Source organism: Erythrolamprus reginae, chromosome 2 (genome assembly GCF_031021105.1).
Source record: "Erythrolamprus reginae isolate rEryReg1 chromosome 2, rEryReg1.hap1, whole genome shotgun sequence".
NCBI classification, from domain to species: domain Eukaryota; kingdom Metazoa; phylum Chordata; class Lepidosauria; order Squamata; family Dipsadidae; genus Erythrolamprus; species Erythrolamprus reginae.
Window position 1 is genome coordinate 353477799 of NC_091951.1, and position 19382 is coordinate 353497180.

Consider the following 19382-nt stretch of genomic DNA (forward strand, 5'->3'; position numbering starts at 1 on the left):
TTGTCCTAAAAATATGAGTTCCGGGTGTATTTATAAATGAAGAGGCAATAGCCATTGCAATCTCTGGAATGTTTAAAATGTATTAAAAACTATTAAAAGTAACTAAGCTTTCATTAGTTCTCTACTAACGTCATCAGAGTGTTAAAATTCCCATTGAAGACAGTTGATTTTATATAATGCTGCTCAATTTGTTCACATGACTAAGCTAGGAACAAGCTATTTACAGGACAGAAGGAAGGGTGTGGGCCTGTGATTCTACGATTCTACGATTCTACGATTCTACGATTCTACGATTCTACGATTCTACGATTCTACGATTCTACGATTCTACGATTCCATGATTCTATGATCTCTTCTTTCTCATCAGACCCAGACAAAGCCCCAGTTGGGGTTCTATAGCCTCTGCAGGACCTTCACACCCAATCTCTCCCTCCTCCTCAATGTCCAACTCCTCTGACAACCACACAGACTGACCATGCCTAGATGGACCCGATTCATCTGGCTCGCAGTCTGTTATCAGAGGACCTGGCTGTGATCCAATCACAATAGCTTCCAGTGATGAAGCATCCACACCTACGTCAACCCTGCATGTGGGAACGAGGCCAAAGTGTCCGCTGAGTTGGAACTCTTGAGCCGAGAAGATGGAAACAAACCTGAAAGCTCTTTTTAAAACGATGCCCTCGTAGCCTGCCTGGAAATAGCATCGCCTGCCTTTCTGGCTCAAAATGAAACAGCCCGAAGCTCCGTCCTCAGGAGGCCGATGATTATCACCGCTGAATATCGGAAGGTTAGACAATTTCAGGAGGCCCGGGGTTTGCCGGAGAGGAAACAGCAAGAGAGACGGATGGTTTTTGACCAGCTGTACAAAAAGGCAGCAATTTCCCTGCCTCCTCCCGTTCCCTGGCCGAAGATTGCAGCAGAAAAGCCACATGGGACGCATCTCTTAAAAATAGTGAGTCTTAATGATCTCCAGGAAGTTGAGGAGACCACAGAAGAGCAATTCAATTGAGCTGCAGAAGATGCAGCTGGTGGCAGCCTTCTGACCCCGCATCCTTTCAGCTCCAGGGAATAAGATGGGGACACATCCAGGCTTGGGTTGCTACCAGTGGTGGGCCACCATTGCCCAGTGCTCCCATAACATGGTGTGAGCGCTTGGGCACTTTCGGCAAGTGCGCATGCTCCCGGCGTGAAATTTGGCATCCTGTGCATGCGCAGAAGCGGAATCCCGCATGAGGACACTCACAATTTCATCCATTTTCTATGCACATGCACAGAAGCAAAAAAGGCCAAACATAACGAGGGTGTGAAGGCAGCCTTGATCTACTAACCCAGCGCCTCCAGTTGTGAGTGCTTTCAACTCCCCTAATCGCCAACTGAGGTGTCTGTGCTTGATGGAAAGACTTCATAGACTCAATCTGTAGAGTCTGGAGGACAGAAGGAAAAGGGGAGGGGGGCATGATCGAAACATTTAAACATGTTCAAGCGTTAAATAAAGTTCAGGAGGGAAGTGTTTTTAATAGGAAAGTGATCACAAGAACAAGGGGACACAATCTGAAGTTAGTTGGGGGAAAGATCAGAAGCAACGTGAGGAAATATTATTTCACTGAAAGAGTAGTAGATCCTTGGAACAAATTTCCAGCAGATGTGGTTAGTAAATCCACAGTCACTGAATTTAAACATGCCTGGGATAAACATATATCCACCCTAAGATAAAATACAGGAAATAGTATAAGGGCAGACTAGATGGACCAGGAGGTCTTTTTCTGCCGTCAATCTTCTATGTTTCTATGTTTCTAAGGTAAGTAACCTGCTCCGCCATGGCCACACTTCACAGCGGCTCCGTTACTCGCATGCCCCCTGGCCTGCCCCTTGCAGTCGCGGTGGCTTCAATACTCAAGGCCCCCTGCCCTGCCACTCACCATGGCTCCATTACTCACACCCCTCCACCCCGCCACTGGAAGTGGCTCTTCCACTCGTGGCCCACCTGCCCCACCCGTTACTTTTTGGGGCCTCCTCCACCTTGCTCGCCAAGGGGGCGCACTGAGAAGATGGCATGTGGTCCGCATGCTGGTTGGGCCTGAGCTCTACGTAGCCTGCTCCTTACTCTCCTGCACCACAGGCATCTCTGGATGTATGCCGCAATGGTGCCTGAGGAAGACATTTTATTTATTTATTTATTTATTATTTAGATTTGTATGCCGCCCCTCTCCACAGACTCGGGGCGGCTCACAACAAGGCATAAACAAATCGTAACAAATCCAAATAAATTTAAATATTTAAAAAAGTTTAAAAAGAACCCCAATATACTAACAAGCACACACACAAACATACCATACATAAATTGTACATGCCCGGGGGAGGTGTTTCAGTTCCCCCATGCCTGACGACAGAGGTGGGTTTTAAGAACTTTACAGAAGGCAGGAAGAGTAGGGGCAGTTCTAATCTCCGGGGGGAGTTGCTTCCAGAGAGTCGGGGCCGCCACAGAGAAGGCTCTTCCCCTGGGGCCCACCAACCGACATTGTTTAGTTGACGGGACCCGGAGAAGGCCCAGTCTGTGGGACCTAATCGGTCGCTGGGATTCGTGCGGCAGGAGGCGGTCTCGGAGGTATTCTGGTCCAATGGCATGAAGGGCTTTAAAGGTCATAACCAACACTTTGAATTGTGACCGGAAATTGATCGGCAACCAATGCAGACTGCGGAGTGTTGGTGAAACATGGGCATACCTAGGTAAGCCCATGACTGCTCTCGCAGCTGCATTCTGCACGATCTGAAGTTTCCGAACACTTTTCAGAGGTAGCCCCATGTAGAGAGCATTACAGTAGTCGAACCTCGAGGTGATGAGGGCATGAGTGACTGTGAGCAATGACTCCCGGTCCAGATAGGGCCGCAACTGGTGCACCAGGCGAACCTGGGCAAACGCCCCCCTCGCCACAGCTGAGAGATGGTTTTCTAATGTGAGCTGTGGATCGAGGAGGACGCCCAAGTTGCGGACCCTCTCCAAGGGGGTCAATAGTTCCCCCCCCAGGGTAATGGACGGACAGATGGGATTGTCCTTGGGAGGCAGAACCCACAGCCACTCCGTCTTATCCGGGTTGAGCTGACATGGCCTTCAGCAGCACAGCGCTGCTCCCGAAGGCCACGACTCGCTCTGGGCGCCATCGCCGCATGCGCCGAGAGATATCTGTGGTGGGGGGGGTAGGGAGCAGGCCACATGGCTGGAGCATGGCATGTTCACAGTGGCTGGTAATGGAGTTGCACGCGCAGGTCCATTCCTACTACCGGAGCAGCATCCCCCCCCCGATAGAGGAACCCTGGTTGCTACCAGCACAGATAAGGACACTGCACCGGTAGTAAAAGCTGAGCCTGTGAGTCCCAGCGTGTTTTCCCTTCTGCGCATGTGCAGGAAGCAGAATCTTGAGAGGGGACGTTTGTGCGCGAGAGATTCCAGTGACCTTTTGGTTCTGCAGATGCTGAATCCCAGTGCAGCCTTGATTTCAAGAGGAGACAGACATAAAAAAAAAGGGAAAGCAGATCCAGAAATGGGCAGAGCTCAAGGAAGCGCAAGGTAATTCAAGTTGAAATACAAATGCAATCAAAACTAAATTAAATTCATCACATTCTTTTGAAGCCATTAATTTATTCCTTCCTCCGCAGAATTAATTATTTCCACTTCTGTCACATTAAAAAAAAATACGTCTCTTTTGCCGGCAACTTTGGGGGTATCCTGGGGGAGCCACAATTAAGGCTGGAGGTGTGGGAGGAAGCAGGTTGCAGGGGGGCAGAGGAAATGGTTCCATTGGGGACAAACATATTCCAGGGAAGAACAACTGGGAGAAGGAAGGAAGGAAGGAAAGAAGGAAGGAAGGAAGGAAGGAAGGAAGGAAGGAAGGAAGAAGGGAGGGAGGGAGGGAAGGAAGAAGGGAAGGAAGGAAGGAGGGAGGGAAGACAGGAAGGAAGGAAGGAAGAAGGGAAGGAAGGAAGGAAGGAAGGAAGAAAGGAGGGAAGGAGGTAATGAGGGAGGGAGAGAAGGAAGGAAGGAAGGAAAGGAAGGAAAATTAGAGGAGAGGGAGGGGAGGGGAAGGGGGAAGAAAGGAAGAATGGAAAGGAGGTGAGAGGAGAGGAAACAAGAGGGGAGGAGAACACAGGGGACAGAGGGGAGGGGAGGAAGGGGAAGAGGGAGTGGAGGGAAGGGAGGAGAGGAGCAAGGAAGGAAAGGAAGGAAGAGACGAGAGGGAAATACAGGGGAGGCGTGTGCTAGCAGGTGTGTGTGTGCTACACATGGACACGTGCTCACGCCCTGTCCCTCCCCCCCACGCATGCGCACAGGCCTTTCTAAAGGCTGGTAGGCAGTGGTGGATTCCAGAGTGCTGCACCGGTAGGAACCCGTGTCAGAAGAAGCCCTCGCCCATCTTATTGTCTTTGTCTGAAGCAGAGCTGAGAATCTGCTTCTCAGGAGGTGCCAGGAAAACCCCCCCGGAAATTGCGTCACTGGGCTCCTACCAGTGCACCGTTCTGGACCACATCACTATGAACCCACCACTGCCGACAGGTGACAAAAATGCGGGAAACCCGGAAGTGCGTTTTTCCGAACTTCCGGTTTGTCCGTTGGGCAATTTTTTTGCCTCTGGGTCTTCAGGGAAACTTCTCTGAAGCATCTGGGGGGCGAAATGGCCTTTCCTAAGGCCGAAAATCACTCATGACCACATTGATATGAACCCACCACTGCCAGTAGGTGAAAAAAATGCCCACACCAGGAAAACCGGAAGTGCATTTTTCCGAACTTCCGGTCTGTCCGTTGGTGTGGGGGGGTTTTGCCTCTGGGGCTTCAGGGAGGTTCCCTTGAACTGTCCAGAGGACGAAACAGCTGGGCAGTTGGAGCTGAAACATGGCAAAGTTTCGCGGGCCTTCCAGAGATATTCTGGCGCCATGTGCCACCGGTGGCACACGTGCCATAGGTTCACCATCATTGATCTAGGGCAGTAATGGCGAACCTATGGCACAGATGCCACAGGTGGCACATGGAGCCAGAATATCTCAGAGACCGCCTTCTGCCACATGAATCCCAGCGACCAGTTAGATCCCACAGAGTTGGCCTTCTCCGGGTCCCGTCGACTAAACACGGTCGCCTAGCGGGGCCCAGGGGAAGAGCCTTCTCTGTGGCAGCCCCAACCCTCTAGAACCAGCTCCCCCCGGAGATTAGGATTGCCCCCACCCTCCTTGTCTTTCGCAAACTCCTTAAAACCCACCGTCAGGCATGGTGGAATTGAGACATCCCCCCTGGCCTATATAGTTTAATGTATGGTATGCTTGTGTTGTATGTTTTTTTAAATGTGGGGTTTTAGATATTTTTAAAATATTAGATTTGTTCTTTGTATATTATTTTATTATTGTTGTGAGCTGCCCTGGGTCTGCGGAGAGGGGCAGCATAAAAATCTAATAAATAATAATAATAATAATAATAATAATAATAATAATAATCATCATCGTCATCATCATCATCATCATCATCTGCTGGCACACGAGCTGTTGCCTTAGCTCAGCTCCAACGTGGATGTGTGTGCGGGCCAGGTGATTTTTGGCTTCCAGGGAGCCTCCGGATGGATAGGGGAGGACGTTTTTATCCTCCCCTGGCTCCAGGGAAGCCTTCGGAGCCTGGGGAGGGCGAAACACGAGCCCACTGGGTTCACCAGAAGTTGGGAAACAGGCCATTTTCGGCCTCCAGAGCGCATTGAATTATGGGTATGGGCACTCGTGCATGCCACCCCTGATCTAGGGTCTCCTGCTTGAACGGGGGGTTGGGATAGAAGACCTCTACGGTCCCTTCCAACTTTCTGCTACTTTTCCCTCCGACCTGGCTGAGGTTGTCCCCCGTCTTCCCTTCCAGGCTCGCTGCCTTTCCAACCTCCCCCTTTCCCAGAAGCAGAAATGTTTTTCATGGTAATTCCAGCCCAGGCGGCCTATGTTTCACGAAGAATTGTGCAAAGAAAATAGGCATTTATCTTTGCCTGGCCCCCCGTCCTGTGTCTTCGCTAGGTAGCAATACCTCATCACGAAGCCCGCTGGGTGCAAACTCGGTTTTTTCCCCATAAAGCCGGCTGATTAATGGTGGTGGCAGCCCCATAATTCTCTTCTTTTCCATAGAAAAGCGATTTGATTGTCAGGCGGTGCTCACTTATTTTTTCAGCCAAAAGAAAAGATTGCGGTGGAAACGTTGGAAGGCTGGCCCACTTAAGAGAGAATGGCAGACCCCAAAGGAAAACAAATGGAAATGTAGACGCTGGACGAATCAGGGCTGAGCCTCAAAGCACCTGATATTTATTGATTATATTTCTTTTTTTAATCTGTCTTTTATTGCTTTTTAAGTAACTCGAGGCAGCAAACAGTCCTGCCTGCTCTTGTTTTCCTCACAAGCAGAACCCTGGGAGGTGCGTTGGGCTGGAAGAGAGAGACTTGTGGCCGAAGTTTCCCCGTTGGCTTTCATGGATAAGGCAAGACTAGAACTCACAAATCCTTCTGATTGGTCCGAAATTCACCAAATTAGCTTTCATGGGGAAGGTGGGACTAGGACTCTCCATCTCCTGGTGATTGGCATAAAGGTACCCAGCTGGTTTTGATATCTAAGGTGGGACTGCCTTCTCTGCAGTCAAAATATGTAATTTCTGTAAAAAAATATTTAATCTCCCGGTAGTCATTGGCTTAAAAATTTCCTTTGTTAAGTAGGACAGTTAATAATAATAATAATAATAATAATAATAATAATAATAATAATAATAATAATAGCTGACTACGTGAAGGGGAGCAAAAAGTCAGCATTGATGGAGGTCAACAATAGGAAGCTTCTCAAGGTGAAGCAAACTAAGGACCAGTACAGAAAAAATGTAACTCAATGTCGTATGGAGAGTTGGTGGAACAAAGCATTGCATGGTCAGTTCTTGGAGAAGATTGAAGGCAAAGTGGATAAAGAAAAGACCTGGTCATGGCTTACAAGTGGAACACTCAAAAAGGAGACAGAAGGACTAATACTGGCGGCACAAGAACAGGCCATTAGAACAAATGCTGTCAAAGCCAGAATTGAAAAATCAACAGACGATCCAAAGTGCAGACTCTGTAAAGAAACAGATGAAACAATCGATCACATACTCAGCTGCTGCAAAAAGATCGCACAGACTGACTACAAGCATAGACATGATGCTGTGGCACAGATGATCCACTGGAACTTGTGCCGGAACTACCATTTCCCAGTGGCAAAGAACTGGTGGGATCATAAGCCCGAAAAAGTGGTGGAAAATGAGCAAGCAAAACTACTGTGGGGCTTCCGACTTCAGACTGACCGAATTCTGAAGCATAACACACCAGACATTGTGATTGTGGAGAAAAAGAAAGTATGGATCATCGACATCGCAATCCCAGGGGACAGCAGGATTGAGGAGAAGCAGCTAGAGAAATTAGTGAAATACGAAGATCTAAGAATCGAGCTGCAACGACTCTGGCATAAGCCAGTGAAAGTGGTCCCAGTGGTACTTGGCACGCTGGGCGCAATACCAAAGGATCTCAGCGGACATTTGAAAACCATTGGAATTGACAAAATCTCCATCTGTCAATTGCAAAAGGCCGCTTGACTGGGATCGGGTCACATAATTCGCTGCTACATCACGCAGTCCTAGGTGCTTGGGAAGCGCCTGACTGGGGATGAAATACGAAATCCAGCATAGTGATCTCGTTTGCTGTGTTGTACTGACATAATAATAATAATAATAATAATAATAATAATAATAATAATAATAACAACAACAACAACAACCACCACCACCACAACAATAACAACAACAACATCTTTAACTGATTATCAAACAAATAACCAGGACCTGCAGAGGCCACTAAAAGAATTTGGGGTGGAAATAATAAACAATAATAAACAGTAATAAACTTCCTGGGCAACTATGGGCGTAGCTCCTTGCTGAACCCGGTGAAGGTACCATGCCTTCACCTGGATCCTGGCCATGCCTTGGCAGGTGGGAGGACTCACCACATTCTAGGCTGCATTTTGCAAGGCAGGGGGAGAAGCAGTGGGGAGACACAGCATAAATGAAAAGCAGACTTGCCGGCAACTAGAGAAGGGGAAAGCAGTCCATATTTTAGAAGGATGCGCTGTGTCTGCGAAGTGCTTCCTTATGGCTTGGAATGGGGCTTCCTACTCCCGCCCGGTCTTTGGGGAGAAGGCAATTAAAAACCTAAATAAACTTTAATAGCGCTTCTGCAAATTATGGGATTATAATGCCTGAGCTGTGCTCTTTAATGCCACATTGTGTTCTTTCATCTCATTTTCATGCGAAACGAGGTTTTCATTTTCCCACCCGTTAATGCAAACACCAGCCCATTAAAGAAGAGAGGATACAATCAAACGGGGGACCCAGAGGAGACCAAGAGACCCCCCAAGGGGCTCAGCCACCAGCCACCAGCGCAGCTAAGGAAACAAGCAGGATTTTAACAAGGTATGAAAAACCAGGATAGAATAGAATAGGATAGAATAGGATAGGATAGGATAGAATAGAATGGAATGGACTAGAATTTAGAATAGAGTAGAGTAGAGTAGAGTAGAAAAACATGGAATGGAATGGAATTTAGAATAGAATAGAATTCTTTATTGGCCAAGTGTGATTGGACACACAACGAATTTGTCTTTGGTGCAGATGCTCTCAGTGGACATAAAAGAAAAATAGACATTTGTCAAGAATCATGAGGTCCAACACTTAATGATTGCCATAGGGATCAAAGAAGCAATGAGGAAACATTCAGTATTAATAATAATCTTAAGGATACAATTTATTTATTTATTTATTTATTTATTATTTATTATTTATTAATTAGATTTGTATGTCGCCCCTCTCCGCAGACTCAGGGCGGCTAACAACAATAAAAAGACAACGTAAACAAATCTAATATTAAAAAATCTAAAAACCCCAATTTAAGAGACCAGTCATACATACAGTCATACAGAGGTGGGTTTTTAAGAGCTTACGAAAGGCAAGGAGGGTGGGGGCAACTCTGATCTCTGGGGGGAGTTGGTTCCAGAGGGCCAGGGCCACCACAGAGAAGGCTCTTCCCCTGGGTCCTGCCAAATGACATTGCTTTAGTCGATGGGACCCAGAGAAGACCCACTCTGTGGGACCTAACCGGTCGCTGGGATTCGTGCGGCAGAAGGCCGTCCCGGAGAAAGTCAGAGTCATGCAGTCATAAGTGGGAGGAGATGGGTGCAAAACCAATGGGGAAACCACGGTACTAACCCAACAACTCCACTGTTCACGTAAACATTGGGTCAGGACAGGATGTGAAATGGGGCAAAACTCACTTAAAGACTGAAAATCTGGAAGCTATGAAAAAATGTTGGAAAAAGATACAGGAAATACTGGCTCCAGTAAACAACAGAAAAAAAAATTAACGTGAAGCCTAAAACGTTCTTAATAGGGGTATTGGAGCAAAATAAATAAATAAATAAATATTGGTATATTATACTACATACATTGACAGCAGTGAGACTATGCCTGGCACAAAATTAGGAATGTGCTGGCATATCATCCGACAGTATAATTATATTTATTTAAAAATGGAATATGCAGAATCAGGTAAGTTGATGATAGAATTAATCCAGCAAGAGGACTCAGAATAGTTTGGAATTTGTTTTATAACTCATTGGAAAGGAAGAATAGAAAGAAAAAAGATGATTTATAAATGTATTTTTAGTTAAAAAATGACTTACAGGACTCTATAAGTTTGTATGTAAAAGATAGAAACATAGAAACATAGAAGACTGACGGCAGAAAAAGACCTCATGGTCCATCTAGTCTGCCCTTATACTATTTCCTGTATTTTTATCTTAGGATGGATCTGTGTTTATCCCAGGCATGTTTACATTCAGTTACTGTGGATTTATCAACCACGTCTGCTGGAAGTTTGTTCCAAGGATCTACTACTCTTTCAGTAAAATAATATTTTCTCATGTTGCTTTTGATCTTTCCCCCAACTAACTTCAGATTGTGTCCCCTTGTTCTTGTGTTCACTTTCCTATTAAAAACACTCCCCTCCTGAACCTTATAGATATATTTATAGATATATTTATATTCATATTTGCCCAGGAAGTTTATTATTGTTAATTATTTCCGCTCCAAATTCTTTTAGTGGCCTCTGCAGGTCCTGGTTATTTGTTTGATAATCGTTTAAAGTTATTTACTTTAATAAAGTGACCCAGTTAATTCCAGCTCACTTGCGTACCTTATTCCGTATCCGGCACAATTGCTTAACCACTGCAGATTTGCTTAGCAACTGCAGTGATTCGCTTAACAACCGTGGCAGAAAGGTCGTAAAATTGCACGTGACTCGCTTGTGCATTGCCTTCCTTAAGCAATGGAAATCCTGACCGCCGCTTGTGACTGTAATAAATACGCAAATCAGATTAACCGGAATTTATAACACACGATGCTCCTAATTCTTCATGGATTTTGTTTCTTTGCTTTTAAAGAGCTGCTACTTGGTGAGGCTTTGATTGACAGTTAGCCAGTTCAGATCTGAGTTTCCCCGAAATCATTTCAAGCACGTTGGCTTTAAAAGTGCTCCCTGCAGGTAGCCGGTCCATGGATTAAAACTTGAGCTTTTTTTCAGGATTGCCAGCAGGAGGTTCCTTTGAAAAAGAAAAGATTTTGTGCTCCAATAAACTCAGAGTCTAAGGGGAAAAAATGCAGACAGAATGAAAACAGAAGGCCAAATAAACCATTTTAAACCAAATCATCTTTAACCCTGATTAATTAGGGTTCTTTGCGCAGATAATACCTAGATTCTACACACAAAAACCCAGATAACAAACAAACAAAATCCAGATCCATTTTAGACTATTTATTTTTTACCTATTTAATACATACCATCTAAAATACAGAAAGACTGGAGATTTTTTTTAAAAAGCAACCATTTAGAAACCCAGAGACTGATTTGGGGTTGAAAACATTGCAAGCTGCTCCAAGTCGCTTAAAAGTGAAATGGGCAGCATATAAGTGTAATCTCTCTCTCTTTATACAAAAGAAAAATGACTCAGGCTGTAATCATGAAATCTCCATAACACTAAAGCCTATAAACTTGCAACATATGTTCCTCTTGGCTTCTAGGTGCTCACTAAGAAAGGATTTTTCAAAATTACCATCAGAGTATTTGTATATCCTATATTATTATTATTAACATGCTCTGATGCTTAAGCCGTTCTACTCCCCGTTCCCACCTGAAAAGAAATCTGTTCCAAATGCAGAACACAAGGAAAAGAGTTTCACTTTCAGTTTTACTATCACAGCAGCAAGCAACTTTACTACAGAACAGTTGAGGTAAGTCTAAGGTGGCCAGACATCCCGATTTTGGTGGGACAGTCCCGATTTTAAGCCATTTGTCTCACGTCCCGCCGTGTTCTAAAAAAGTCCCGATTTTTTTCAAAGAAATACCAGTCGGTGGCTTGAACACCAGCTGAAGATGGCGTTGGAGCTGGAATGACTGGCTCTTCATCCTTTGATGCCAGGTGATCACGTGGCTTGAAGGGATCGTCCGGTAGGCAGCTCAGCTTCCGCGCTGCCTGAAATCGGCTGATGCAGAACTGAGCTTCCTTCTTCGTGATTCTACTCACTGGTGCCAGGAAAAAAACTTGGAAGTCATGAACAATCCTGGGTCTTGAAAGCTTAGAACTACGATGCCTTAAACATGATATTAAGTATTGCCCACAAGATCATATGCTGCAATGTCCTGCCTGCAAAAGACTACTTCAGCTTCAACCACAACAACACAAGAGCACACAACAGATTCAAGCTTAATATTAACCCCTCCAAACTTGACTGTAAAAAATGCAACTTTAGTAATCGGGTTGTTGAAGCTTGGAACTCACTACTGGACTCTGTAATATCCACTAACCCCCAACATTTTACCCTTAGATTACCCACGGTTGACCTCTCCAGATTCCTAAGAGGTCAGTAAGAGGTGTACATAAGACTAGAGTGCCTTCCGACCCCTGTCCTATAGTCTCTCCTATATCTCATATTTCTTCTCTACTATATCCTCTATAACCTTCATTGTGTATTATTGTGTATTGGACAAAATAAATAAATAAAAATAAATAAAATAAATAAATAAATAAGAAGAGCAAACTGAGCTGCAGTGGACAGAGGGAAGTTTCCTTCAGCCTGGGGATGATAGAAGAAGGGATGAGGTGAGGAGGGTGAGGAAAGTAGCGAAAGTGGGGATAGGGGAAAGAAAAAAAATGAAGTGGTGGCCCGAAACTTTGGTGCTTTGTGGATGCCCAACAGAGAGAGAGAGAGGGAGAGAGAGAGAGAGAGAGAGAGAGAGAGAGAGAGAGATGTTGATTGATTGATTTTTTTCCCTCCCCAGGCATTGAATTATGGGTGTGGGTACACGTGCATGCGCGATAGCGCAAGTGCCCACCCATATACTATACCACTGATGGTGAACCTGTGGCACGGGTGCCACAGGAGGCCCACAGAGCCATATTTGCTGGCACGTGATCTGTTGCTCTGGCACGCTCTTTCGGCACCTGAGATAAAAAAGGTTCGCCATCCCTGTACTAAATTAATCCTAACTTCTAGGGAACTAACTTCCCCTTTTACGTGTACTACACTAACCTTTAGAAACCCCCTTGCTTACTGGAACCTGCAAGGAACTGTGTCACAAGGCAGAAAGTCCCTCCCTCTCTTTCTCTCTCTCCCTCCTTCTCCTTCTCTCTCTCTCCTTTTCTTTAACTCTTTCATTTGCTCTCTCCCTCTCTCTTTTTCTCTTTCTTTCTCTCTTGTTCTCTCTCTCTTTCTTTCTCTCTCTCATTCTCTCTCCCTCTCGTTCTCTCTCCTTTTCTTTCTCTCTCTCATTCTCTCCCTCCTGCTCTCTCTCTCATTCTCTCTCTCCCTCTCTGTTTCTCTCTCTTCTTTTCTTTAACTCTCTCATTTGCTTTCTCCTTCTCTCTTTCTCTCTTTCTTTCCCTCTCTCTCTCTCTCCTTTTCTTTCTCTCTCTCATTCTCCCTCTCCCTCTCTCTTGCTCGCTCAGTCCTTTTCTCTCTCTCATTCTCCCCCCTCTTTCTCTCTCTCCTTTTCTTTCTCTCTCTCATTCTCCCTCTCCCTCTCTCTTTCTCGCTCTGTCCATTTCTCTCTCTCATTCTCTCCCCCCTCTTTCTCTCTCATTTTCTCTCTCTCTCTCCTTCTCTCTCTCCTTCCTTCCCAGCCTAAAAGAGCACGAATGTTGCAGCCCTCCCCCACCCCCACAAATGGCACCTGACCTGCCTGAAAATGACACCCACTCAAAGAGAATTTATTCCGAGCCCTAAGCCCGGCTGCCCTCTGCCAGTTCAGAAATGCTATCAGCGTCACTTTGAAAGGCAATTTTGCCAGCCAGCTGCATTCATCTCAGCCAACCCACAGCCCACCGGGCCTCCTTAGCTGCTCTGGGGAACAAAGCTTGTCAGATATCTGATCCCTTCCGAACCGTTTGACATATTGCTCCGAAATCCTGCAGTACGTTTTTGCTATTCCAGGACACGAGATCTTAATGCCCCGGATTTCCTTGGCTGCTTTGATGGATGGCACCCTGCTGCTCCAGCGGAAGAGATGCTGTCGAGCTGCAGAAAAAGCAGGCTGGAAACTCACCGGTAGAGCTCCTCGGATCGCCTCCATTGGAGGAGGAGAAGTTGGCCCTCTAGAAAGCCAGCACCCGCCCACCCACCCTCCTAGAGAACGGAATATTTGGGGGGATGGTGAAAAGGCAGGATAGAACATTTCCCCTAAAGTAAGGTAACCAGATGTCCCCCTTTTGGTGGGGCAGTCCTGATTTTTAATAATTTGTGTAATAACCAGTGCTCTATGGAAGGGGGAAAAAAGTATTGACCCCCTCACAGAGGGTCTGCAACTTGGGCGTCCTCCTCGATCCACAGCTCACATTAGAGAAACATCTTTCAGCTGTGGTGAGGGAGGCGTTTGCCCAGGTTCGCCTGGTGTACGAGTTGCGGCCCTATTTGGACCGGGACTCACTGCTCACAGTCACTCATGCCCTCATCACCTCAAGGCTTGACTACTGTAACACTCTCTACATGGGGCTACCTTTGAAAAGTGTTCAGAAACTTCAGATCGTGCAGAATGCAGCTGTGAGAGCAATCATGGGATTTCCCAAATATGCCCATGTTACACCAACACTCCACAGTCTGCATTGGTTGCCGATCAGTTTCCGGTCACAATTCAAAGTGTTGGTTATGACCTATAAAGCCCTTCATGGCACCGGACCAGAATATCTTCGGGACTGCCTTCTGCCACATGAATCCCAGCGACCGGTTAGGTCCCACAGAGTGGATCTTCTCCGGGTCTGGTCGACTAAACAATGTCGTCTGGCGGGACCCAGTGGAAGAGCCTTCTCTGTGGTGGCTCCGACCCTCTGGAACCAGCTCCCCCCTGAGATTAGAATTGCCCCCACCCTCCTTGCCTTTCGCAAACTCCTTAAAACCCACCTCTGCCGTCAGGCATGGGGGAATTGAAACATCTCCCCCTTGCCCATGTTGTTTTGGTGTTTGATTGATTGTGTGCTTGGTTTTTTATATATATTGGGGTTGCTTTTATGAATTTTTTTAACCTAAAACTGTAATTAGATTGGTAAATATTAGATTTGTCACTATGTATTGTTATTGTCATTGTTGTGAGCCACCCTGAGTCTGCGGAGAGGGGCGGCATATAAATCCAATAAATCTAATCTAATCTAATCTTGCTTTGCTTAGACTGACTTTCCTTTCTTCAAAACTTTTCTTTCTTGGTTGGTCCAAGGAGCAAAAAAGGGGAGGGGGGATGAAAGCAGCGATGGCTCCAGGGATGGGCATGGCTCCCAGGGTGACTAGACTAAATTTTTAACCAAGGACCCCCCTCCCCCCATTAATGGTGTCCCACTTTACCAATGTTCAAATCTGGTCACCTTACCCTAAAGGAGAAATGGGAGAACGAAATCTTAAGGGAGGCAGAAACCAGCCCCAGTCTCCCTGCCCCCAAAGCAGAAACTGAGGAGACCCCCTTTTAGAAATACAGATTTGGAAATCCATTCAGAAGGACTGGGTCAGACAGATACTCCAGAAAAGCAACATAAGGTAAGTGAAAGGCTGACAAGATTAGCTCCTAGGATTTGCATTTTCCCTTTTGCCTGTAGAACCAGCCATGACCCCTACATGACCCTACATGGTCAAAGCAATGGAAACTGCAGTTTAATGTTTCCAAAGGTAAAATAATGCACTTGGGCAAAATGAATCCTCAATTTGACTATATTGTATTGGCAGTTCTGTGTTAGCAAAAACTTCAGAAGAGAAGGATTTAGGGGTAGTGATTTCTGACAGTCTCAAAATGGGTGAACAGTGTGGTTGGGTGGTAGGAAAAGCAAGTAGGATGCTTGGCTGCATAGCTAGAAGTATAACAAGCAGGAAGAGGGAGACTGTGATCCTTCTGTATAGAGCGCTGGTGAGACCACATTTGGAATACTGTGTCCAGTTCTGGAGACCTCACCTACAAAAAGGTATTGACAAAATTGAACGGGTCCAAAGACGGGCTACAAGAATGGTGGAAGGTCTTAAGCATAAAACTTATCAGGAAAGACTTCATGGACTCAATCTGTATAGTCTGGAGGACAGAAGGAAAAGGGGGAGACATGATTGAAACATTTAAATATATTAAAGAGTTAAATAAGTTCCAGGAGGAACCCAAGAACAAGGGGGCACAATCTGAGGTGAGTTGGGGGAAAGATAAGAAGCCACGTGAGAAAATATTATTTGACTGAAAGAGTAGTAGATGCTTGGAACAAACTTCCAGCAGACGTGGTTGATAAATCAACAGTAACTGAATGTAAACATGCCTGGGATAAACATCTATCCATCTTAAGATAAAATACAGGAAATAGTATAAGGCAGACTAGATGGATTCAGGAGGTCTTTTTCTATTGTCAATCTTCTATATTTCTATGTTTCTAACAACCATAGTGATTCACTTAATAACTTGTTGAAGATTCACTTGTTAAAGATGGTAAAATGTGATGGAAATTTAAGTGTCAGTTTCTGCTGTAGGCTGAGGTCGGCCCATTTGTTAGAAACATAGAAACATAGAAGACTGACGGCAGAAAAAGACCTCATGGTCCATCTAGTCTGCCCTTATACCATTTCCTGTATTTTATCTTACAATGGATATATGTTTATCCCAGGCAGGTTTAAATCCAGTTACTGTGGATTTACCAACCACGTCTGCTGGAAGTTTGTTCCAAGCATCTACTCCTCTTTCAGTCAAATAATATTTTCTCCCATTGCTTCTGATCTTTCCCCCAACTCACCTCCGATTTTGCCCCCTTGTTCTTGTGTTCACTTTTCTATTAAAAACACTTCCCTCCTGAACCTTATTTAACCCTTTAACATATTTAAATGTTTCGATCATGTCCCCCCTTTTCCTTCTGTCCTCCAGACTATACAGATTGAGTTCATGAAGTCTTTCCTGATACATTTTATGCTTAAAACCTTCCACCATTCTTGTAGCCCGTCTTTGGACCTGTTCAATTTTGTCCATCTCTTTTTGTAGGTGAGGTCTCCAGAACTGGACACAGTATTCCAAATGGGGTCTCACCAGCGCTCTATATAGTGGGATCACAATCTCCCTCTTCCTGCTTGTTATACCTCTAGTTTGTTGACAATGTAGCCTGAACAGACCAGGAACAGAGGGGGGGGGGTATCTAATCCCCACTAACGTGATGGAAATCATTGAGGCTTAATAAAAGAAATGCATTTAGAAATTCCGCATTATCTCAAGTTTTCCCCCTGTGCGGCTAACCAGGCTGGTGACAGTGTTGGCGTGGTGCTCCTTATGAAAAAGTTGAATTCCCACTCAAGCCCCTTAAAGAGCCCGTTCCGATTCATAATTCATTATCCATCCCACTTCTCCTTCTCTTCAACATGCACGCTCTGCCTCTTGCCAACATTATTTTTACTCCCTTTATTTGATTCGTCCTTTTCATCTTTACCGCCTGCTTTTCAGCTAAACTAGCTGCCAAAAAGGGCTTATAAATAAAACGCTCGGGTATGAAAAATTAAACCACAACTCGGAGGGCAATTAAAATACATCCCTACGCCTCCATTTATAGCTTGTAAGATCTCTCAAGCAACGAGAGTCATTTTTGGCAAGGCAACCTTTTGGAAAGGGGGCTGTGCAGGCTGATAGCACGGGCAGGGAGGGAGTCACAGCAGATGGACAGAGTTGGAAGGGACCTTGTAGGTCATCTAGTCCAGCCCCCCATCCACACAGGAGACCTTACACCATTTCTGACAGATGGCAGTTCAGTCTCCTCTTGAAAGCTACAGTGATGAATCTCTCACGACTTTGATTGATTGTCCTCACCATCAGAAAATCCCTCCTTATTTCCAGGTAGAATAGAATAGAATAGAATTTTATTGGCCAAGAGTGATTGGACACACAAGGAATTTGTCTTTGGTGCAGATGCTCTCAGCGTCCATAAAAGAAAAAGAGACATTTGTCAAGAATCATGTGGTGCAACATTTAATTGATTGTCATAGGGGTCAAATAAGCATCGAAGAAATAATCAATATTAATAAAAATCTTAGGATATAAGCAACAAGTTACAGTCACACAGTCCTAAGTGAGAGGAAAAGGATGATAGGAATGATGAGAAAAACTAGTAGAAATAGAAGTGCAGATTTAGTAAAAAGTCTGAGAGTGTTGATGGAATTATTTGTTTAGCAGAGTGATGGCATTCGGGGGGAAACTGTTCTTGTGTCTAGTTGTCTTGATGTGCAGTGCTCTGTAGCGACATTTTGAGGGTTGAAGTTGAAACAGTTTGCATCCAGGATGTGAGGGGTCAGTGAATATTTTCTCCGCCCTCTTTTTGACTCGTGCAGTCTGCAGGTCCTCAATGGAAGGCAGGTTGGCAGCCATTGTTTTTTCTGCAGCTCTGATTCTCCTCTGAAGTCTGTGTCGATCCTGTTGGGTTGCAGAACCGAACCAGACAGTGATGGAGATGCAGATGACAGACTCAATGATTCCTCTAGAACTGGATCAGCAGCTCCTTGGGCAGTTTGAGTTTCCTGAATTGGCACAGAAAGAACATTCTTTGTGGTGCTTTTTTGATGATGTTTTTGAAGTTAGGTGACCATTTTAGGTCTTGAGATAGGATAGAACCTAGGAATCTGAAGGTCTCTACTAGTGATGGGTGAACCCAACGAAGTTCAGGTTCAGCGGATTCGGGCGAACTTTTCAAGAAATTCGGGTGACATCATAGAACAATGAACCTGAACCCGAACCAAACCCCGAACTTTAAAAAAAGTTAAAAAAAACTTTTAAAAAGACAGAAGGTGTCCCTGTGGTTGACCCAAATGTACATTACAGGTTCTCAGAACAAATCTGTGCAAAAAATAGGTTTATTGAACACACATTTTAGTCAAACACAAACTATTTATTTATTTTATTTATTATTTGGATTTGTATGCCGCCCCTCTCCGAAGACTCGGGGCGGCTCACAACAAGTGAAAAACAATCCAATACAATCCAATTAATTAAAATATTATAAGTTTAAGAAAATCCCCAATACTAACATACACACATACAGGCATACCATATATAACTTCAACGTGCCCAGGGGGAGATGTTTAGTTTCCCCATGCCCGACGGCAAAGGTGGGTTTTAAGGAGTTTACGGAAGGCAGGAAGAGTAGGGGCAGTTCTGATCTCCGGGGGGAGTTGGTTCCAGAGGGCCGGTGCCGCCACAGAGAAGGCTCTCCCCCTGGGGCCCGCCAACCGGCATTGTTTAGTTGACGGGACCCGGAGGAGGCCCACTCTGTGGGACCTAATCGGTCGCTGGGATTCGTGCGGCAGAAGGCGGTCTCGGAGATATTCTGGTCCAGTGCCATGAAGGGCTTTAAAGGTCATAACCAACACTTTGAATTGTGACCGGAAACTGATCGGCAACCAATGCAGACTGCGGAGTGATGGTGAAACATGGGCATACCTGGGTAAGCCCATGACTGCTCTCGCAGCTGCATTCTGCACGATCTGAAGTTTCCGAACACTTTTCAAAGGTAGCCCCATGTAGAGAGCATTACAGTAGTCGAACCTCGAGGTGATGAGGGCATGAGTGACTGTGAGCAATGAGTCCCGGTCCAGATAGGGCCGCAACTGGTGCACCAGGCGAACCTGGGCAAACGCCCCCCTCGCCACAGCCGAAAGATGGTTCTCTAATGTCAGCTGTGGATCGAGGAGGACGCCCAAGTTGCGGACCCTCTCTGAGGGGGTCAATGATTCCCCCCCCAGGGTAATGGACGGACAGATGGGATTGTCCTT

The 19382-nt window shown here is 45.5% G+C and overlaps 1 pseudogene; it reads right to left on the minus strand.

Annotated features, from left to right (window-relative positions):
• Positions 1–3083: 3083 nt before the first annotated feature.
• LOC139159627 (NADH-ubiquinone oxidoreductase chain 4-like) overlaps positions 3084–19382 on the minus strand; it is an 86587-nt pseudogene continuing 70288 nt past the window's right edge.